The 18,204-nt window shown below is 42.7% G+C and overlaps 1 long non-coding RNA gene across 2 annotated transcripts in view; it reads right to left on the reverse strand.

The window, feature by feature from the left end:
• Positions 1–536: 536 nt before the first annotated feature.
• Positions 537–18,204, reverse strand: part of LOC119162338 (uncharacterized) — a 78,838-nt gene continuing 61,170 nt past the window's right edge. Inside the window, exons 2-5 of one of the 2 annotated variants that reach the window (XR_012887456.1) lie at positions 13,558–13,820; positions 10,814–10,963; positions 5,246–5,536; positions 537–3,198 (exon numbers count right to left, since the gene is read on the reverse strand). This is a non-coding gene — a long non-coding RNA (uncharacterized LOC119162338). Of the gene's footprint in view, positions 3,199–5,187; positions 5,537–10,813; positions 10,964–13,557; positions 13,821–18,204 lie in introns of those variants that run through there. The other variant, XR_005108555.2, reaches the window with a different exon arrangement.

The following is an 18,204-nucleotide window of genomic DNA, read 5'->3' on the forward strand; positions in this document are numbered from 1 at the left end:
AAGTTTTTTTCACATACAATGAACTATAGAGTAAGAGCAAGCAGTTAAATAAAGCACAACTCGTACTTCCTAAAACTGCCCAACTGTATTAACCTATGACAGATCGAAATGTCGTGGTGGAAGTGCGATAGTAGTCAATGAAAAATTGCATTTGGAGCCCTAATTCATATTCATAATGTGGAAGCAGTGTTACATAAATTAGCTGTTCACTCACACTTATTACTGATAGGCATAGGTGTAGTAAACTGGGACATCATCCACATCTTACTAAGCTATCTATATTGTCTTATACATTTATAAGGCAACAAATTCATCCTACTTGGTGTTTGCTATGTGCAGATTGGTATAAGCATCTGAATTTTTCATCAGATTGCTTTGAATTATTACTATGTAACATGATGATACACTTCAATTTTAATTAAATTGTAGTTCTGCCAACATGCAGTAGAGCACACATGTCAAATACTTGTTATTTCTGAAAATTTGATGTATTTGGCAAAAGAATACCTTAAAATTCAAATATATTGGACATCATATTTGATCACAATCTATTATTGGCTTATCCAAAGTCAAAGCTCCTGTTAGGCTCTGAAAATGTATGATCTTTCTGAACTTTTCTCATGTACACTGTGAAAACAAGCAATCTTGACTGCTTGACAGTTTGATATATTTTATATGAAGAACTGTCAGCTTATGGCTCCACAATCGCTGACAATCTTTAGAGCAATTTCAAAGAAATTATGTGCCGAAAAAAGCAACAAGCCAGACCCAAGTGGAACGCCCTAACCATTTGTTGGGAATAACAATATGTCTTAATTATAAGAGTGTGGACAAAATGTGTGACATCACTATAAGTTCTAAGTATGTTATAACCAACTGAAATACATTCTTGTGCACTACCCCTATCAATCAGTGAATAACTGTGATGACTGCTTTGAATAAAGCTGTTGTGACGTGCTCCCTTTTTCATTCTGGCTACAAGAACAACCATGCACCTCATCTTTTAACATTATAAGAGCACATTTCTGCACTCACTCTGATGTATGCACAGGTGGTGTGTAAAACATTTCCAGCAGACTCGTACATGTTACAGAAAAATATGACTAATTACGATTTACAATTACAATACAATTACAACTACTAATTTACTAATTACTCTTACAATTACAATAGGTATAACATGGAGAGAATTGAACATGCTCTGAAAAACGGAGGAAGCGTCAAAGCAGTGAAGAGGAAACTTGGGATAGGCAAAAGTCGGATGTATGCACTAAGGGACAAAGAAGGCAAAATAACTACCAATATGGATAGGATAGTTAAAAAAGCAGAGGAGTTTTACAGAGATCTGTACAGTAGCCGAGACAACCACGACCTCAATACTATAAGAACTAGCAGTAACCCAGATGACACCCCACCAGTAATGACAGAAGAAGTCAGAAAAGCTTTGGAGAGCATGCAAAGAGGCAAAGCTGCTGGTGAGGATCAGGTAACATCAGATCTGCTGAAAGATGGAGGACAGATTGTGTTAGAAAAACTAGCCACCCTGTTTATGAGGTGTCTGCTGACGGGAAGGGTACCAGAGTCTTGGAAGAACGCTAACATCATCTTAATACATAAGAAAGGAGATGACAAGGACTTCAAGAATTACAGGCCGATCAGCTTGCTCTCTGTAGTATACAAGCTATTTACAAAGGTAATTGCTAACAGAGTAAAGAAAACATTAGAATTCAATCAACCAAAGGAACAAGCAGGATTTTGAACAGGCTACTCAACAATTGACCACATTCATACTATCAATCAGGTAATAGAAAAATGCTCAGAGTATAACCAACCACTATACATAGCCTTCATAGATTACGAGAAGGCGTTTGATTCAGTAGAAATATCAGCCGTCATGCAGACACTGTGGAATCAGGGCGTCGATGAAGTATATATAAACATCCTGGAAGAAATCTACAGGGGATCAACTGCTACCATAGTGCTTCATGAAGAAAGCAACAGAATACCAATCAAGAAGGGTGTAAGGCAGGGGGACACCATCTCCCCAATGCTATTTACCGCGTGCTTACAGGAGGTTTTCAGAAGCCTAGAATGGGAACAGTTAGGGATAAGAGTTAATAGAGAGTACCTTAGTAACCTGCGCTTCGCCGATGACATTGCATTGCTGAGTAACTCAGGGGACGAATTGCAACTCATGATTACGGAGTTGGACAAGGAGAGCAGAAAGGTGGGTCTTAAAATTAATCTACATAAAACAAAAGTAATGTACAACACGAAAGTAATGTACAACAACCTCGGAAGAGAGCAGCGCTTCGAGATAGGTAATAGTGCACTTCATGTTGTAAAAGATTATGTCTACTTAGGGCAGGTAATAACCGCGGAGCCAAACCACGAGATTGAAGTAACTAGAAGAATAAGAATGGGGTGGAGCACATTCGGCAAGCACTCTCAAATTATGACAGGTAGATTGCCACTATTCCTCAAGAGGAAGGTATATAACAGCTGTATCTTGCCGGTACTTAGCTACGGAGCAGAAACCTGGAGACTTACAAAGAGGGTTCAGCTTAAATTGAGGACGATGCAGTGAGCAATGGAAAGAAAAATGGTAGGTGTAACCTTAAGAGACAAGAAGAGAGCTGAGTGGATTAGGAGATAAACGGGGGTTAAGGATATCATAGTTGAAATAAAGAAGAGGAAATGGACATGGGCCGGGCATGTAGCGCGTAGACAGGATAACCGCTGGTCATCAAGGGTAACTAACTGGATTACCAGAAAAGGGAAGCGGGTTAGGGGGAGAGAGAAGGTTAGGTGGGCAGATGAGATGAAGAAGTTTGCGGGCATAAATTAGCAGCAGCAAGCACAGGACCGGGTTAACTGGCGGAACATGGGAGAGGCCTTTGTCGTGCAGTGGACGTAGTAGGCTGATGATGATGATGATGAATTACAATTACTTATGTAAAACACGTCATAGATTATAGTTAACCAGTGCTCTCTCATAAAAATAACTAATAAAGTGCTAAGCAGTAATAAATTACTTTTAGATTACTGTCTTTCCAATTTTATGACTCTGCTAGCATTTCCTTGCATATCAATGAAAGAAACCTCATTTACGACATGGTCTTGCCTCAAATGGAACGGCTCCCACTTGAGGAAATCCTATAGCTATGCAGCACGGCACAGTGGACCAGGGACCTCATGCTGAAAAGATGAGTTTTTTAACAATTTGTACTGTGTACATAAGTTCAAAACAAATCTTAACCATATGCACTAGATGCTCACAAAACATACATAAAACAGCAGTTGTAGTCGCATAGCACAACACAGCAAATTCTCATAAGATGTGCCTAGGTATTCACATGTTCTTATTGGTTACAAGTGAGTATAGTCTCTGTGCTACATTCTTCAATGATGCAATCCTAATTTTGCAAACAAAAAGTGTCTGCATAGAACAAAGGTTGGAAGCCATAGAAAAATTTGGAAGCAAAATCATCGCGAGATGTCACATGTGGTGTCAGTATTACAGGCCAAGATTAATAAAAATTAACTTGATGCTAAGGTTTGCCTGTCAAAACCTGCGCGAACAAGAAGTGGCCGTGTTTTTTAGCTGAAGGCATGTTACTTGTTTGTACAAAAACAAGTGTTAAAAGCCGCATTTCATGTTATACAACTATTTAGCTTTTTTTTAAACTTAATAATGCTTACATGCTGTCATGATCGACCTCTATGGCTTGGCAAAACTTGGATGCATGGGATGTTTGTGCAGCTAAGCCTACCCTGATTTGTTCCAGGTCGACGCTTCCCGAGGTGCAAAAGAAGTGGGGACAACACGACAGTGCTGCTTCAAATTCTTCAGGACTGTTGACTTCCCTTGTCAAAACTCTTTGAACATGCCCCATCGACTGACAGATTAGAAAGAGCTGTTGGCAGTCGAGGCTGCCTGCTTTGTTGGACATACTACGAGACATGCTGAACAATTAGCCAAGCGTCTGGGATTCATCTTTAGGTACACTTCCCACATTCTGCGGTGGCTTCATGTGTTCATTTCCCACAAGTCGTGGCCTGTCCGGTGCCGCAGACCCTATTGATGCGTCAACACTGCACTGAACTACGGTTGATCTGAACATGGGACACAACGTCATTGCTTTGTTTTATGTTGTGTGTATTATTGTATTGTGTATTGTACAGTGCTTCTCTCTCACTGTGCGGCGAATGGGGCGAGCTTCTTCTCTCTTTCCTGGGTTGGGAAAGAGGCCGTGTTCAACTTTCCCAATTTGGGGGTGGAGATGAAGACTACCTCGTCATTAGACTGTCCTGCAGGGACTCTATTGTTTCCCCTGCGGGGAATTTTGGAAAAACCAGGGCTTAAAATGCAAATGTCGAGACACTCCCAGAAGCTTCCATCAAGCTCCTATCGAGAGCTTCCATGATGCTACCATAAACTTTGTAGTATCACGCTACGTGTACCTTACAAACGTAATTACTGTATTCCTTTTATTAGCTCTGGCCGCTCTGCTCACTTCTCCATGAGACTTCACTGGCTACGGTCCTGTGGGCAGACTCCTGACTACATCAATGCTCTGACTGATTAGTGAAATGAAGTAGCAACTAAGTAAAAACTTACTTGAGCAACTACAAAAATAGAAAGTGTATTTATTACAACTAACTAATTATGTGGCAGCCATTTTCCACAGCATACCGCTGCAATACACCAGAGATGCTATTAAATGTTACAAAGTTTTCTATGTTATCTGTCCCTCAGGCCATAAAACCGAAATTGCTTAAAATCAAGTTGTCTGTTGCAGGTATCTATCAATTTCCGGGGACCTGTCGTGTGTTCCTTAAACTGATGAAATAAACTTGCTCTTTTTTTAAAAGCGTCTAGTCTTTCTTACATACAACAAACTTCTACTTCAACATTTTTTTGGCTGGTATTGACCGCTTTCTTATTGGCGATCAATTCTGTACAGTTTTTTTTTAGAATAGAGTATATTGCTACTGAGCATCTTTTGGTAGCTAAGTGGGACTGCCATTTGTTCTGAGGGCTCATGACGTAACGACTGAGTTTCAAGACGATGCTCTGAACAGGTTGTAGGCCCATGATTACTTTCAGTGTCACCACCGCACAGTAATAACACATACATATGAAGACACATACATGTGAATAACACATACATGTGAAGACACAAGTAGAAACCAGCAGATCTTGCTGCTTTTTATTAGCATACAAATAAAAGCAATTACACACCTGCAAGGTGCAGAAAGGCAGAAGGTGAGCCACGTTACTCTTAGTACTCCAGTGCTCACTAAAGATGGTGTCCAGCAGCAGGGAGTTTCAGTAGTCGCTAGGGGATGATGTTACCACTGATGATGCACATGTGCCGTAGATTAGGCGAGTCTGTCCGAGTCAGTTCGGTTGGGAGTAGTCACCGAAGAACTGATGCCTGGTGTATTCCTCTGGTGGTGCAGCACAGCAAGAGTGGCCCACCAAGGTGTCAGGGGCAAGCACTGACCACAGCGAAACAGATGCGAGGAAAACCTGCGAGGTGCAGAAAAGTGTAAGGTGAGCCACATTGCTGTAGGTACTTCTGCACCAACTCGTGCTCGTAGACAGTGTTTTGAACAAATATGAGTGAACTTTGTCTGTTGGCTGCTTTAGCATTATTTTTCTGACCAGTTTCCCGGTATGTTCTTTTTTCACATTTTCCTAAAAGGAGTGCAACTTTCTTTCTGTAACAGTTTGATAGAGCAAGTCAAATCCTAGTTGTATTGGTGCAATAAAACCACTTTCAATGTACCTTTAAAAAATTTAGGTGTGCATGGTAATGAGTACAATGTGTAAAAACGAAACTCAGGATCATATAGCTTGTCAAAAAGTAATCAAGTGTAGTTTCACTGACAGGTGTAATGAAAGTTCCTGATTAATTCATGAAACTTGACAATTATTGAGCATATTACCATACTCAAAAGTATTTGCCTCAACATAGCTAATATCTTTGATATTCATATCACCAGACATCCTCACCACTTGAAAATGACAGCAAACTATCCAGAAACTTAAATAAAGTATTCAAGCTTCCCAAAAAGGTTGAATTAATATTGCCGCCGTGATAGCAATTTAGATCACTAAAGCAAGCTATATTTTGACCGACAAATAAGACGCTATAAAAGAAGGCTGTATTTTTTTAATGAGGTGCTACTGCTTTACAATGCATGTTGTAGCAGTTTGCATACTAATAATATACATGGTGGCTACTAATCATGCAGGAAAAATTTTTTTCATTATTTTGTATTGCATACAGTTCACAAAATCTCTTTTCCTTTTTTTCACATGTTCTAAAAACAAGATTTTATTATTCACCTGCTAGTCAGGGCTAATGATTTCTCTATCTCTAGGGTACCTGCAGCTATGGCTGTAATGCTGCACATATTGTTTTTTCCTTTGCTGATCTCATTTCTTTTATTTCTCCTTGTTTGATAGCAATTGACTTTGAAACAATGATATTAAAAAGGCCACTGAATAGTTAATTTTTGTTATATTTACAAACCACTTGAATCAGTGGAATACATGTGCATTCCGCTTTTTATTCATGCATTAGGTACAATAACTTACTGTCCAGATTTTTTTCAGCTAGTTTTTCTACAAATATTGGGACCGTAATTTTTAAAATTATCTTCATGCTTTTTTCACCCACCAAAAAACAATTGTAGTAGTGATAGTGGCAAAATATAACATGTAAAATATGACAAAATTTTGAAATGAACTTTGTCACTAAATAATCCAAGTCTAAATATTATGTCCGAGTCATGTAAAAACATTACTAGGGTTTGTGTGCTAAATTTCAGCAGACTTCGCTCTATCACACAAGTTACCTTTATAAAAAAAAAGTTTTCAATGCAGCTGAATTCATAATTCACCAATAGCACATTCTGATGTATACAGTCTAATGTTTTCCTTGTTGTTGTTATGGTTGTTGATGTTGTTGCTACTGCTGCTACTGGTGGCGGTGGCGGCGATGGTCGCAGCAGCAGCGGCAGCCGCATATAGTGGATGTCAGCAGCTAGTATAACAGTTCATCCCGGAAAATTGCAGCTCTCTACTAACAAGATCAACCCTCTTTGGTTCGTTGTCGACAATTGTGTACTAAAACCAAACCTAAATAAGCTCCGGGCCAACTGCAGTTTTTTCTCTGCCCAGAAACACCAAGATTTTGCAAAGGTGTCGTGGAATCATTGTTTTTTATCGTGATTTCATTGCACGTACAATGCGCAGACATCCCTCGACCACTAACACAGCTACTGAAGAAAGGTGCTAAATGGCTATGAAGCAGTGAGCAACTAACAGCTTTCAACATGCTTCTGAGAGCAATCACCAGTAATGCCTCTCTTCAGCTGCCAGATCTGAACAAAGCTTTTTTTTCTCTTTTTTTTTTACAGACCGAGGCAAACAGTTAGGACCTCGGTGCTGTACTTTTACAGGAGTACGCCAACTCTGAGGCCCATTGCTTTCGCAAGCCACACTTTGACCAGTGCAACACAAATACTCGGTAACAAAGAAGGAATGTCTAGCCATTATACTTGCATTAAAAAGTTTGGCGTGTTTTTGGATGGGACTTAGTTATTCAGACTAATCATCAAGCGCTGTCTTGGCTGAAACTGTAACCTAATCCCTCTGGACTATTGGTTTGATGAGCACATACTTTTTTGTGTTTTGATTATGTCATTAGGTGTAAGAAGGGTAGCCCTAATATGGTTGCTGATGCATTTTCACGTACGCCATTATCTGTTGAACCCCAGCTTGAGCCCGACACAGTGTGTGTGGTCATGACACTGTTGTGGATCCCACCGCTGCCACCCGTTGTTGTAGATCCCACCGCTGCCACCCGTTGTTGTGGATCCCACCGCTGCCATCAGTTGTTGCGAATCCCACCGCTGCCACCAGTTGTTGTGGCTCTCGGCGCTGTTCACCAGTAGTCGTACCGAATCCCAGCGCTGATCACCAGTTGTTGTGGATCCCGGTGCTGAGTCTTATCCCACCGCTGATCACCAGTTGTTGAGGACCGGTGGCTGCCCGGTATTTTGTGGTAGTGTGGTGTAGCTTAGGGTTGAGGAAACGAACGCTGACAGAATGGGGATACTAAAAACAAACAGGTATATGGCACTATTTACAATTATTTACAGCATGAGGTTAGGAATTCACACGAACCACGAACGTGGTGGTTGAACCGTTACATGGTTCAGAGGGACGTCCCGCACTCTGCGGCGTCGTTATAAGCCCTGTCGGGCTCCTCCTTCTTGAGTGGAACACCAATCACACACACACAACAGGCGAGGGGTACGAGCATGCACGGCCCACGTGAACATCCAATATTGAGTCGTGATCACTGCACTGCAAGGTGGCGCCAGAGGGCCTCTTCCTCGTCGTGTGTGTGCCGCTGGTCGGGGGGTCCCAAGCTCCAGACAGCAGACATCAAACGGTCCGCCAATCTGTCCGCTCAATTAGCAGGGCAATTTGTGGCGGCGGCCGCGGTTTCTTTCAAGGAAGACGCTGTCTTTGTTATCCTACCTGGAACGACTTACAGCGTCATGGCGACACGACGTCTCATCCTCCGGCTAGCAGGGACAATACCTGGCGGGCATAGGCAGCCGGCCAGTCGGCTACTTGTTTGAGGATTAAAAGAGCACCGCTCCCTCGTCATCTCTGGACGCTGGTTCTGAGAAAACTGGGTTCCAGGCGTGGGAACGCTGCCCGGCTACGCTTCACAGCGACAGCATGGCGCCTACTGACGACGGTCATAACAGCTTCCCCCTCGCCAGATGAGTCATGGAGGGCAGCAGTCACCACTGCTGCTCGTAGGGACAACGAAAGGGTCCGTAGTTGAATGCCAGGAACTGGCCTTCGCTTGTGGCATGGTCTGGGCAATTGCCGAAATCTTCAACAGCATCTCTGAAACTCGACCACATGCACAAGCAAGCACTCGGCTCTCTTCGAACAAACCAAGCCAAAAGAGGGATGGCAAACCAATTTTTTTCCCTAGCTTTTAACAAAAAGCTCCCACTCAGAACTCTCAGGACTCACTTGAGCTGAGAAACCGGACGTGCTACCTTACAAATTTCACATAATAAGTTGCACGAAAAAAAAATTAAAATATCAATTTTGATACATCAAGAGCACCCCAGAATGGCTTAGAAATAGCGACTGAGTGCGTCAGCCTTTCCATTCAATTCGCCCTTTTTTACCTAATGTCAAAATGATATTTTTGAAGGACCAAGCTTCGCCTCACAAGGCGACTGTTCTTCGATGTCATGGTTTGCAACCAAGGGGACAATGGTCGGTATCTACTTTAAATTTAACACCTCCGAGATAACACTGCAACTGATGAATGGCCTACACAATGCAAGCGCACTCCTTTCCTGAAGCGCAGTACGTTATCTCCCGAGAGCCCAATTTCTGGCTCAAGTAAAGCGCAGCTTTGCTTTTTACCACTGTCGTCCTGACATAGAACGGCTGTCTCCTTCTTTTCGTCGCTGACTACTCTCATCGGTTCTGTCCAGCAGAGAGCATCGGTCCGGAACTCGGATTCAGCGAGCGCTAAATATGTCCTAAAGTCTCGTCTTTCTCTACAGCTGCCAATAATTGGAAGCTATCTAGCTTTCCTGAAACTTTGGCCTACGCTGTGGCCAAAATATTCTTCGTTTGCTCAACATTAGAAAAAGCTTACGGTTCCGTTCATATAATCACTTGATCAAGCGCTCTTCAAAGTATAGCCAAGAAAACATAGACAAAGACTGCTTTCTAGAAGGTTAATTTGGTCAAAGTTACCTGCTTATGCGAATGCTTCTGAGTAGAAAAAAAACCACTGGGCTCTCCTGAGCGTTTCAATTACTCTCATTTTTATAGCGTTGCAAATTACACGGCACTATTAACCAAAACGCACAAATTTTATACTTAATATAATTTTATACGGCACTATTAACCAAAACGCACAAATTTTATAAACATTACATATGTGCTCCTTTGGTACAGTCATCGCGCTGGTTTAACATCAATTGTGGTTCGGTGCCATGCACTGAAGTTGATTTATGTAGCAGTGTCCACGGCCAGCATCCTCGCATGATTCGGCACTTCATATCAGCTTCTGGTGTTGCTAATACCCATGTTCCTGTTGGCATCATTGGGCAAGTGCAGACAACTGGTTATGTAAACATCTGTAACTCTTCAATATATGTCTGGGCGTGCGACATTTGTAAACATATTTAGCATCATTTCATGACGTGTCGCTCAATAAAAAAAATTGTGACATGCTCACCTTCCCTCCGCATAGTTTGCATAACGTCGATTCCGAAGGTACGTGGGCTCTGCTGGATTATTTTATGCCTTCATGTTCGCATATATATATATATGACACGTTTCTTTAAATTTTCAGTTGTTAGAAACAGCGCTTGTGTCGTGCACTTCTTTGTGTACTTATTCTTATTTTGTGGGCTGATCGTGTTGAGTTTGAGAAGACGACATATTTACTTCCTTTGTGCTTGCTATTCTTTTCCTTCCGAAAGCATATGGTAGCTATGCTCACCTCGTTCATTGGCCTAAGATGCATATACATTTGTTGGTGGCAAGAAGAAAATGTTCATTGTTTTTTTTTTTTCCTCCTCAGTACGCATTAGGGTACCTATGGCCGAACATTATTAGCTGACCTCTGGTCAACTAATAGTCTGCCCGCCATTTTGAGGAGGGGGGATGTGTAGAAACAACACACACCGGCTATCCAGAGATAGCGCCACGTGTCACGCAGAAGTTGTGTGTGTAGCTTACCTGCTCTCTTCAAAGGGTCAGTCTTTGTGCTGTCCAAGGGAGAGGTGCCCTGGCAGCCAGGAAGAACAGCTGCTGATACTAAAGCTGGCTGATTGCTGCTACTCAAGAATCATGGTCGCCGTGTAGCTTTCTCATGTGCCTGGGCTGACCCTGCCAATTGACACATTTAGGGAAATAGTGTTCTTTTTTTATGTGCTTCCATCGTCCTTGCTTTAACTATGAACGGGATACTGCAAGCTCGATACCCACAATACGGATGAATCAAGAACAACACGCATAAGAAAAAATACAAGGAGTGGCACTTTCAAGCCACTATTGACAATGTTACATTTACTGATTCATAAAGATAATTCCGGTGTGGTGCTCGAATTTTGTCAAAAAAAGAGCTATGCGTTTTTTATCATCAGCACAGCTAGCTTTGATAGTGCATCCAACAGTGCTGTGTGCAGTATCAAATCTGTTCAAAATATTTTCAATAAAACTTCCTGAACTTCAGCATCTACAGTGACTTGTGTGTGCCATCAGGAAGACTACTAACAGTCTTTAATTCGATTTCATTATAATTATTTTTCACCTGGTGTCATACTATAAGTTCCTCTACCTTAGTGCAACTTCCCATATATTCTGCTTTTGGTCCAGTCTATTAACTGGTTGCGGTTTAGACAAGCAGAAACCTTCCTTTTTAACATGAGCCTTTATGTTGCCTTCCTGTTCCAGTGAAGTTGCCAGCATATCCTCAAAATTTTCATAGAACAAAGGATTAAGGCTACACATTTCATGACTGCTGTTGAAAGTGAAGCAGACTAAAAGGCAAGACATGTGGCATATCGTGCAATGCAAAGGTGAACAAATATCACATAGTTCACAGAGCTAGTTCTCTAAATGCTGGCAGTAGATAATGACCTGAACGAGCTGTGAATCACAAAAAAATAAGGGAGAAGTTGTCTCAGAAACTTTTTATTTGCAAAGAAGAGTAAAAATAAGGTGTGGAGTCTGCCTTGGAAGTTTTTAATGCCATACACTCTATGGCAAGTTCTCCAGCAATTTTGTTCGCGAAACCATGGCCATAACACAAAAGGCATGGCACATTTTTAACAATAATACATATATCTCCATAGAAAACAAGTGGAGCTGGGATGGGCCAACTAGAATCGACTTGATTTCAGGAGTGCTATAAAGGTGGGCAGCTTATAGACCAGCTTGTGGAAGAAAAGCATCTTGAGCTGATCAATGTGCAGAGGCGTGGTGTCTCAGTGTGTGCTTTCTGGTTTTCAGCGAACACATAAGCCCAATGCTGAAGGAGAAAAACTCTCCCTAAGGGGAGTGCTGGCTGCACATAGGTTTGCAACTGATGGCTGAAGAACAATTCTAAATTTGGCCATGTGAGACACTATCAATGCAGTAACTACATACTGTTGTGCTTTCCAGTGTTGCAAAGTGCGCATTGGGTGGATGGCATTCTAAAATTTTGTTTTCACATCGTTTTGGTGCTCTCGATGCCGAAGACACAATCGCTGTGGCCACGTGATCCTGCCTAACATTTCATACCGATGGTGGTGCTTGCTTTTCTAAAATATCTCCAAAGCATGCGTGCCAAAACCACAATAAGATTATGAGGGATGCCGTAATGGAGGGCTCCAAAAATTTTGACCATCTGGTGTTCTGTAATGTGCACTGACATTACAGAATACACAGGCCTCCAGTATATCGCTTCCATCGAAATATCACCACTGCAGCCAGGATCAAAACCCCAAATTTAGCGTCAGCAGTCGAGGTCTGTAACAGCTACACCACCACAGCTAACACTTGCTTTTCCAGTGGTTGGCCTTGCGCCTGATATGTATAGTTAGAGCTCACCAAACCCTGTGCTTATACCGCGCACTTGAATTCATTGTCTAGGCAGTGCATAACTGTGTGTGGTTAATATCGAATTCAAAATGAGAAGCTTGTTTTCATAAATGTGAAATACTATTTTGTATTTCTAAATTGTTTCTCTTTGAGCATCGAATGTTTTACAGGCAGTGTGTTGCTACACATCTCTTTAGAGCCACTGTAATAGTACTCAAACAGAAGCAGCATTTTTTTCGGTGGTACTTCTAATTTGTTTAAGTTCTTGTCACTCAATTGTTTTACCTCAAGCAAGCATTTATATGACAAGTGCAATTAATGCAGGCCACAGTAGTATATCCTCTTTCTCAGCCGAAGCGGTATTAACCCTTTTGCAACCACTGACGAGTTAAGTCACAAGATTTTATACCAAAATTACTGATGATGACTCCTTATTTAAATACTCTCAATGCCATTTGCAGCATTACAGATAAAAGTGGTGTTACAAGTACTCGTCACATTTTTGTTTCTTCACATTAGATGGCCACAATTGTCCATTTTGAAACATTTGAGTTTTGGCTTTCATTGTATTGCCATGCAGTGAATCCATTTTCGAGTTGGTATATTTTTTCTAGGCAACTAATGAAATAAAGAAGCCCCTTGGAAATGAACAAAGCATACTGTTTTATTCAGAAGAAAAAGCTCTACAAATTGAGTGAAAAAATCTTTTCAGTAGTTTTGGCACATTTTTCTTCTTTCCTTTCAGTCAAGCAAGGGGTAACACATTTACCTTCCCAAGGCCCCTAATAAATTAATTTTGCTTAGTTTTGATTTGAGTCAGTTTGCTTAAGTGCTTAACAAAGAAAGGCAGAAGTAAAATACTATGGTATGCAAAAAAAAAATGGAAAGCCACCAACCTGCAAACTGTAGAGAAAATGCTTGGAAAATATATGTCATGCACTCCATGACTACCATCAAGTGCTGGGAAGCAGTTGATACAGGCATCAGGTCTTCCCCAAGACCAGAAGCACATGTACTTGTCCGTCATCGTCCCATGCCAGTTTCAAGGAAGAAAAACATCTGATCTAGTTGATGTTTAGCCAGTGTGGCACTCCAGGATGACAGTCCCATTAGGCCAGTGTTGTAGGCTTGGAGTTTGCTTCTTTTTCCATAGGAAAATCTGGGTATTAAAAAAAAGGCTGTCTAAAAGAAGTGTTCGATGCACTCAGAAGTTTTCATTGGGTAGCATACAAGTTTTTACACGAGAAGCAATGTAGAGTCCACAGTACCACAAGAAACACCTAGACACAATAAAGTGTGCAGGCTACTGTGGCTTGTTTTAAATGTGCTCGTAAAGTATATTTATAATCCATATCAACAGACATGGAACCTGTAGCCTCATACTCCATTGCAGATAACCACAAAGCATCTGCAAGACATGCTTTAAAAGTGCAAGCAATGCAGATTCGCGAAACCATGGCCTGCAATTTTCTGCCAAAAAGCATCTTTGTATTATCTCCTCTAATGAGCAACATCCCTTCAACTATCTTTCTTTTTTATGACTGCACATATGTATACAGGGTGTCCCAGCTAACTTGGCCCAAGATTTAAAGAAAAACCAAGAGCTCTAGGAAGGTTGCACTAGCTGGGTATTAGCACTAAAAATGTGTCCTAAAAACAAATAGTTTCAAAATATCACTAAGTATTAAGTAATTAATTAACATTCAGTAATTATAACAATAGTAGGGCATTTTTTGAATGTCTAATTCAGAAAATATCGATCTTAACACATTCATTGTGGCATGGTTTTTTGAGGTCTCATTTAAGGTGCAGAGTGACTCCCATCTGGGTCACTCAGCGTAATGTCCAAGTGCGCCATGACCCACAAGTGGATCATGCACCTGTGCCTATTTCATTCGATCCGAAGAGATGGCAATGCTACCTTTGTGACTGGCATTTGGCGTGCTTATTTTAAAGACACAGAGCAATTTATTTGCTTTTTTGCATAAAGCTATGCTGAAATTTAAGGTGCCTGGCACTAGAAAACACAAGGACACATTTGCTTCCTCTGTTTTGTGCTTTAATAAGCATCGGTAAAAGGCATTATGATACACTGAGTCAGGTTGACACGTTTTTGCAAGCAGCAGGAAGAACACATGTACACTTATTTGAGTGAAACACATTTCAAAAGCCATATGGCAAAATGGGGGGGAGCAACACAATGATAAGTAGGCCATCACTTTGCTCCTTAAAAACAACATTACCATCTCACATTAAATCTAGTAAAAATAAATAAATTGGTTGCATTCTATAACCTTAAATGGCAGCACATGATGGAGAGTTTTTGAGCGTGGACCACCAGTTGTTCACGCCCTCCACTCAGCAAGAAAATGTTTTAATTCAGTGCATCATGGGCAACCGATGGGTCAGGGCATCTAACACTAAAAAAGTATTCTGGCTATTCATAACGTCTAACAACAACGTTCACCTCTGCGTTCAAGTGTGACAAAGTCATTGCATCAGCAAGTAGATGCGTGCTCGTAACATTGCAGCCACACAGAAGGAGCACAGGTGACCCACACTCCAGTGAATGCGTTAAGTTGTAGGCAACTACAAAAACATTGAAATCAATTAATAATTTGTTTCGTTTGCTCACTTAACAGCTATTACTTGTCACATAACATCATTGGAGAGGCGGCTGCAGGCGATAGCAAAAAAGATTGATTGATTGATATGTGGGGTTTAACGTCCCAAAACCACTATATGATTATGAGAGACGCCGTAGTGGAGGGCTCCGGAAATTTAGACCACCTGGGGTTCTTTAACGTGCACCCAAATCTGAGCACACGGGCCTACAACATTTCCGCCTCCATCGGAAATGCAGATAGCGAAAAAGAAGAGAGAGGAGCCTGCGAGCGTCGGTAGGTGGTTAAGAAACTCTCCAACAATGCACGGTGCCCATAGTTTTTGCAGAACCAAGCTAAACATATTGATTTCACTTGTGATGAATAGGTTTACAAGAGTGAAACCTTAGGAATATTTTGCAGGCTTCCTTAAAATGCCGAAAAAATCACTGTGGAGCTTGTATGTTGGTACGAAAAATTTTATCTGTCATTTTGGAATGTCTTCAACAATGCAACAAAATGCACTTTGCTCCAAAGTTAATATTTTGCATAACCAATTTCAGTCATCATGGCCACATGTGAACACACGTGATCTATAACATTGAAATGATGAAAATCGCATTATTAATACTTTTTTTATGTAACAAAAATTGGAAATGGACCATGGATTAAACTACATAAGTGCGCCAGACGCCCAGCACAAATAAAATGTGATGCATAGAAACAAAACAAGACAGTCAGCATATGAAAGGCTACACTCTTATACTCAAACAAATTGCAGTTCAATAACACACATTCATACATGCAGTACAAAAAAGTAATATTGGCATAATTTGTAAACACTGGGAATCAGCACCAAAGACTATTATGCAAAAGAATAAAAAAGCTATCTCCTCCACAGTATAATTGCCGCCCTCGAAGGGTTTTTGTCCTCGCTGCCATTTTCCTTATAAAGCCCCAATCGACATCACTCCGCGCATCATGTGTTCTATCCGCGAGTATAAACTCATATGAGCGCTCGCGACGAACGCGCGGCTGCAGCAGAGATGACACGAGCCCTCGATATCTATATCGCATGGCAGGCACGGCCCATAAACCACCTCCGATATTTTTTTTTCAATAATTTCAAGTAAACGTGTGCAGAATGCCGTCGTGATCAACGATTCTGCACGTGGCAGCGCTACGAGCCGCCGGCGCGCCACAAATTCCAATCACGGTCGGGCTAGACTGCACCTGCGCGCGCTAATTGTAGGTGCAGTCTAGCCCGGCCTCGTTCGAAGAGAGACAAACATCGTTATTATGTAGGTAGAACAAAAAGCATGGGAGGGACCCCTAGTACGGGGTCCCTAGGACGACTCCGGCGACGTGTCGAGCCCGTTGTATGATGGCTCGCAGAACCTCGGGAGGTCCGTCGCGGAGGGTGTCGTCCCACAGCTCTTTTTTGCGCAGCGGGCGGAGGAGGGGTGGTAATGGAGGGAAAAGGTTTTCCGTGCACTCGATAGTGACGTGGAAGATGGAGGGTGACCTGCCGCAGCCCGGACAATTGTCGGCATAACAGTGTGGCCAGTATTTGTTCAGAGAGACAAGATTAGGAAAAGTGTCGGTTTGCAACTGGCGTAGTGCCACTGCTTCCTCTCTCGAGAAGGATGGTGGTGGCGCACGGTGAGTGCAGCGAACGCTTCTATAACGACGGAGAATCTCTCCGTAACGCAGCAAGAGATCCCCCCACCCTGAACTGGTCATTTCCCCACGCCGGGCCGCCCGGAGGGAAATATCGCGGGCTACTGCATGTGCGCGTTCATTGCCCGGCAGCGAGGCATGAACAGGGGTCCACATTTAGTGGATGCGGGAAGGTGTGACTGAATCATTTTTCGGGATCTGTTTGAGAATTTGTTGTGCTGCTCTCGGAATGCCATGTCCTGATAGGAACGCCCGACATGCCTGTTGCGAGTCCGTCAGTATATACACTTCCCCTGGGACACGAACGGCGTGTCGAATGGCGAGAGCAACGCCGAGAATTTCTCCGTACGTGACATTAGTGCCGCGCATTGCAGCAGAGTCCTTCAGGGATTCAGTGCCATCCAACACTACGGATGTATAGCCCTCTTGAGTGCGCGCCGGGTCTGTGTATAGAGCCTGGGATTCTGGGATGTTTTCGAGCATGCGGTTAAGGTATCGCACACGAGCTTTACGCCGTCCTTTGTCATGCACTGGGTGCATATTACGCGGCAAGGGATGAATATTCAGTACCTTACGTAGGGCGGGTGATAAGGTCGTTGGGCGGGCTTCAGGTTCAAGTGGTGGGACAGAGTGCCCTAACCGTGCAAGGAGATAGCGGCCAGTACGTGTGAGCAGGCGGTGACTGACCCAATGCGCCTCTAGTAGTTCTCCTAGTGTGTTATGCATTCCTAAATTAAGGAGGCGGTATGTGGAAGTATAGTGCGGTAGGCCATGGGCTAGCTTCGTGCTTGTCCGTTGGTGTTGTGCGCCGTAGCCGCCGCTGATGATGGCGCTGAAGAACCAACGCGTTTCAGACCACACATTCTGTTTCGGCCATAACGGCACAGCACAAGCAAGGTACCCACGATACACGAATGAGGGCATCAACGCGAAGTTGTTGCGCTTGGGTCAACCGCTGAAAGGGAAGATGGTATGTAAGACGGCTGATGATGCATGCCTCCACCAAGCGCAGCAGGTCCTCTTCTCGAAGACCCGAGCGCCTGTTAGAGACCCGCCTGATCATGGCCAGAATTTGCTCAGTTTGTCGGGATAGAAGGGAAACAGTATAGTTAGACCTGCCATCCGCCTGGACGTGTAGGCCTAGGATGCGAGCACGGCTGACCTGTGGTATGGGTATACCATCCACGTGTACAGTGATGGGCGGCATAGGTGAGGGGCTGCGGGAACGAATGATTATGAGCTCCGACTTTTGTGGAGCAC

Source organism: Rhipicephalus microplus, chromosome X (genome assembly GCF_043290135.1).
Source record: "Rhipicephalus microplus isolate Deutch F79 chromosome X, USDA_Rmic, whole genome shotgun sequence".
Classification (NCBI taxonomy): Eukaryota; Metazoa; Arthropoda; class Arachnida; order Ixodida; family Ixodidae; genus Rhipicephalus; species Rhipicephalus microplus.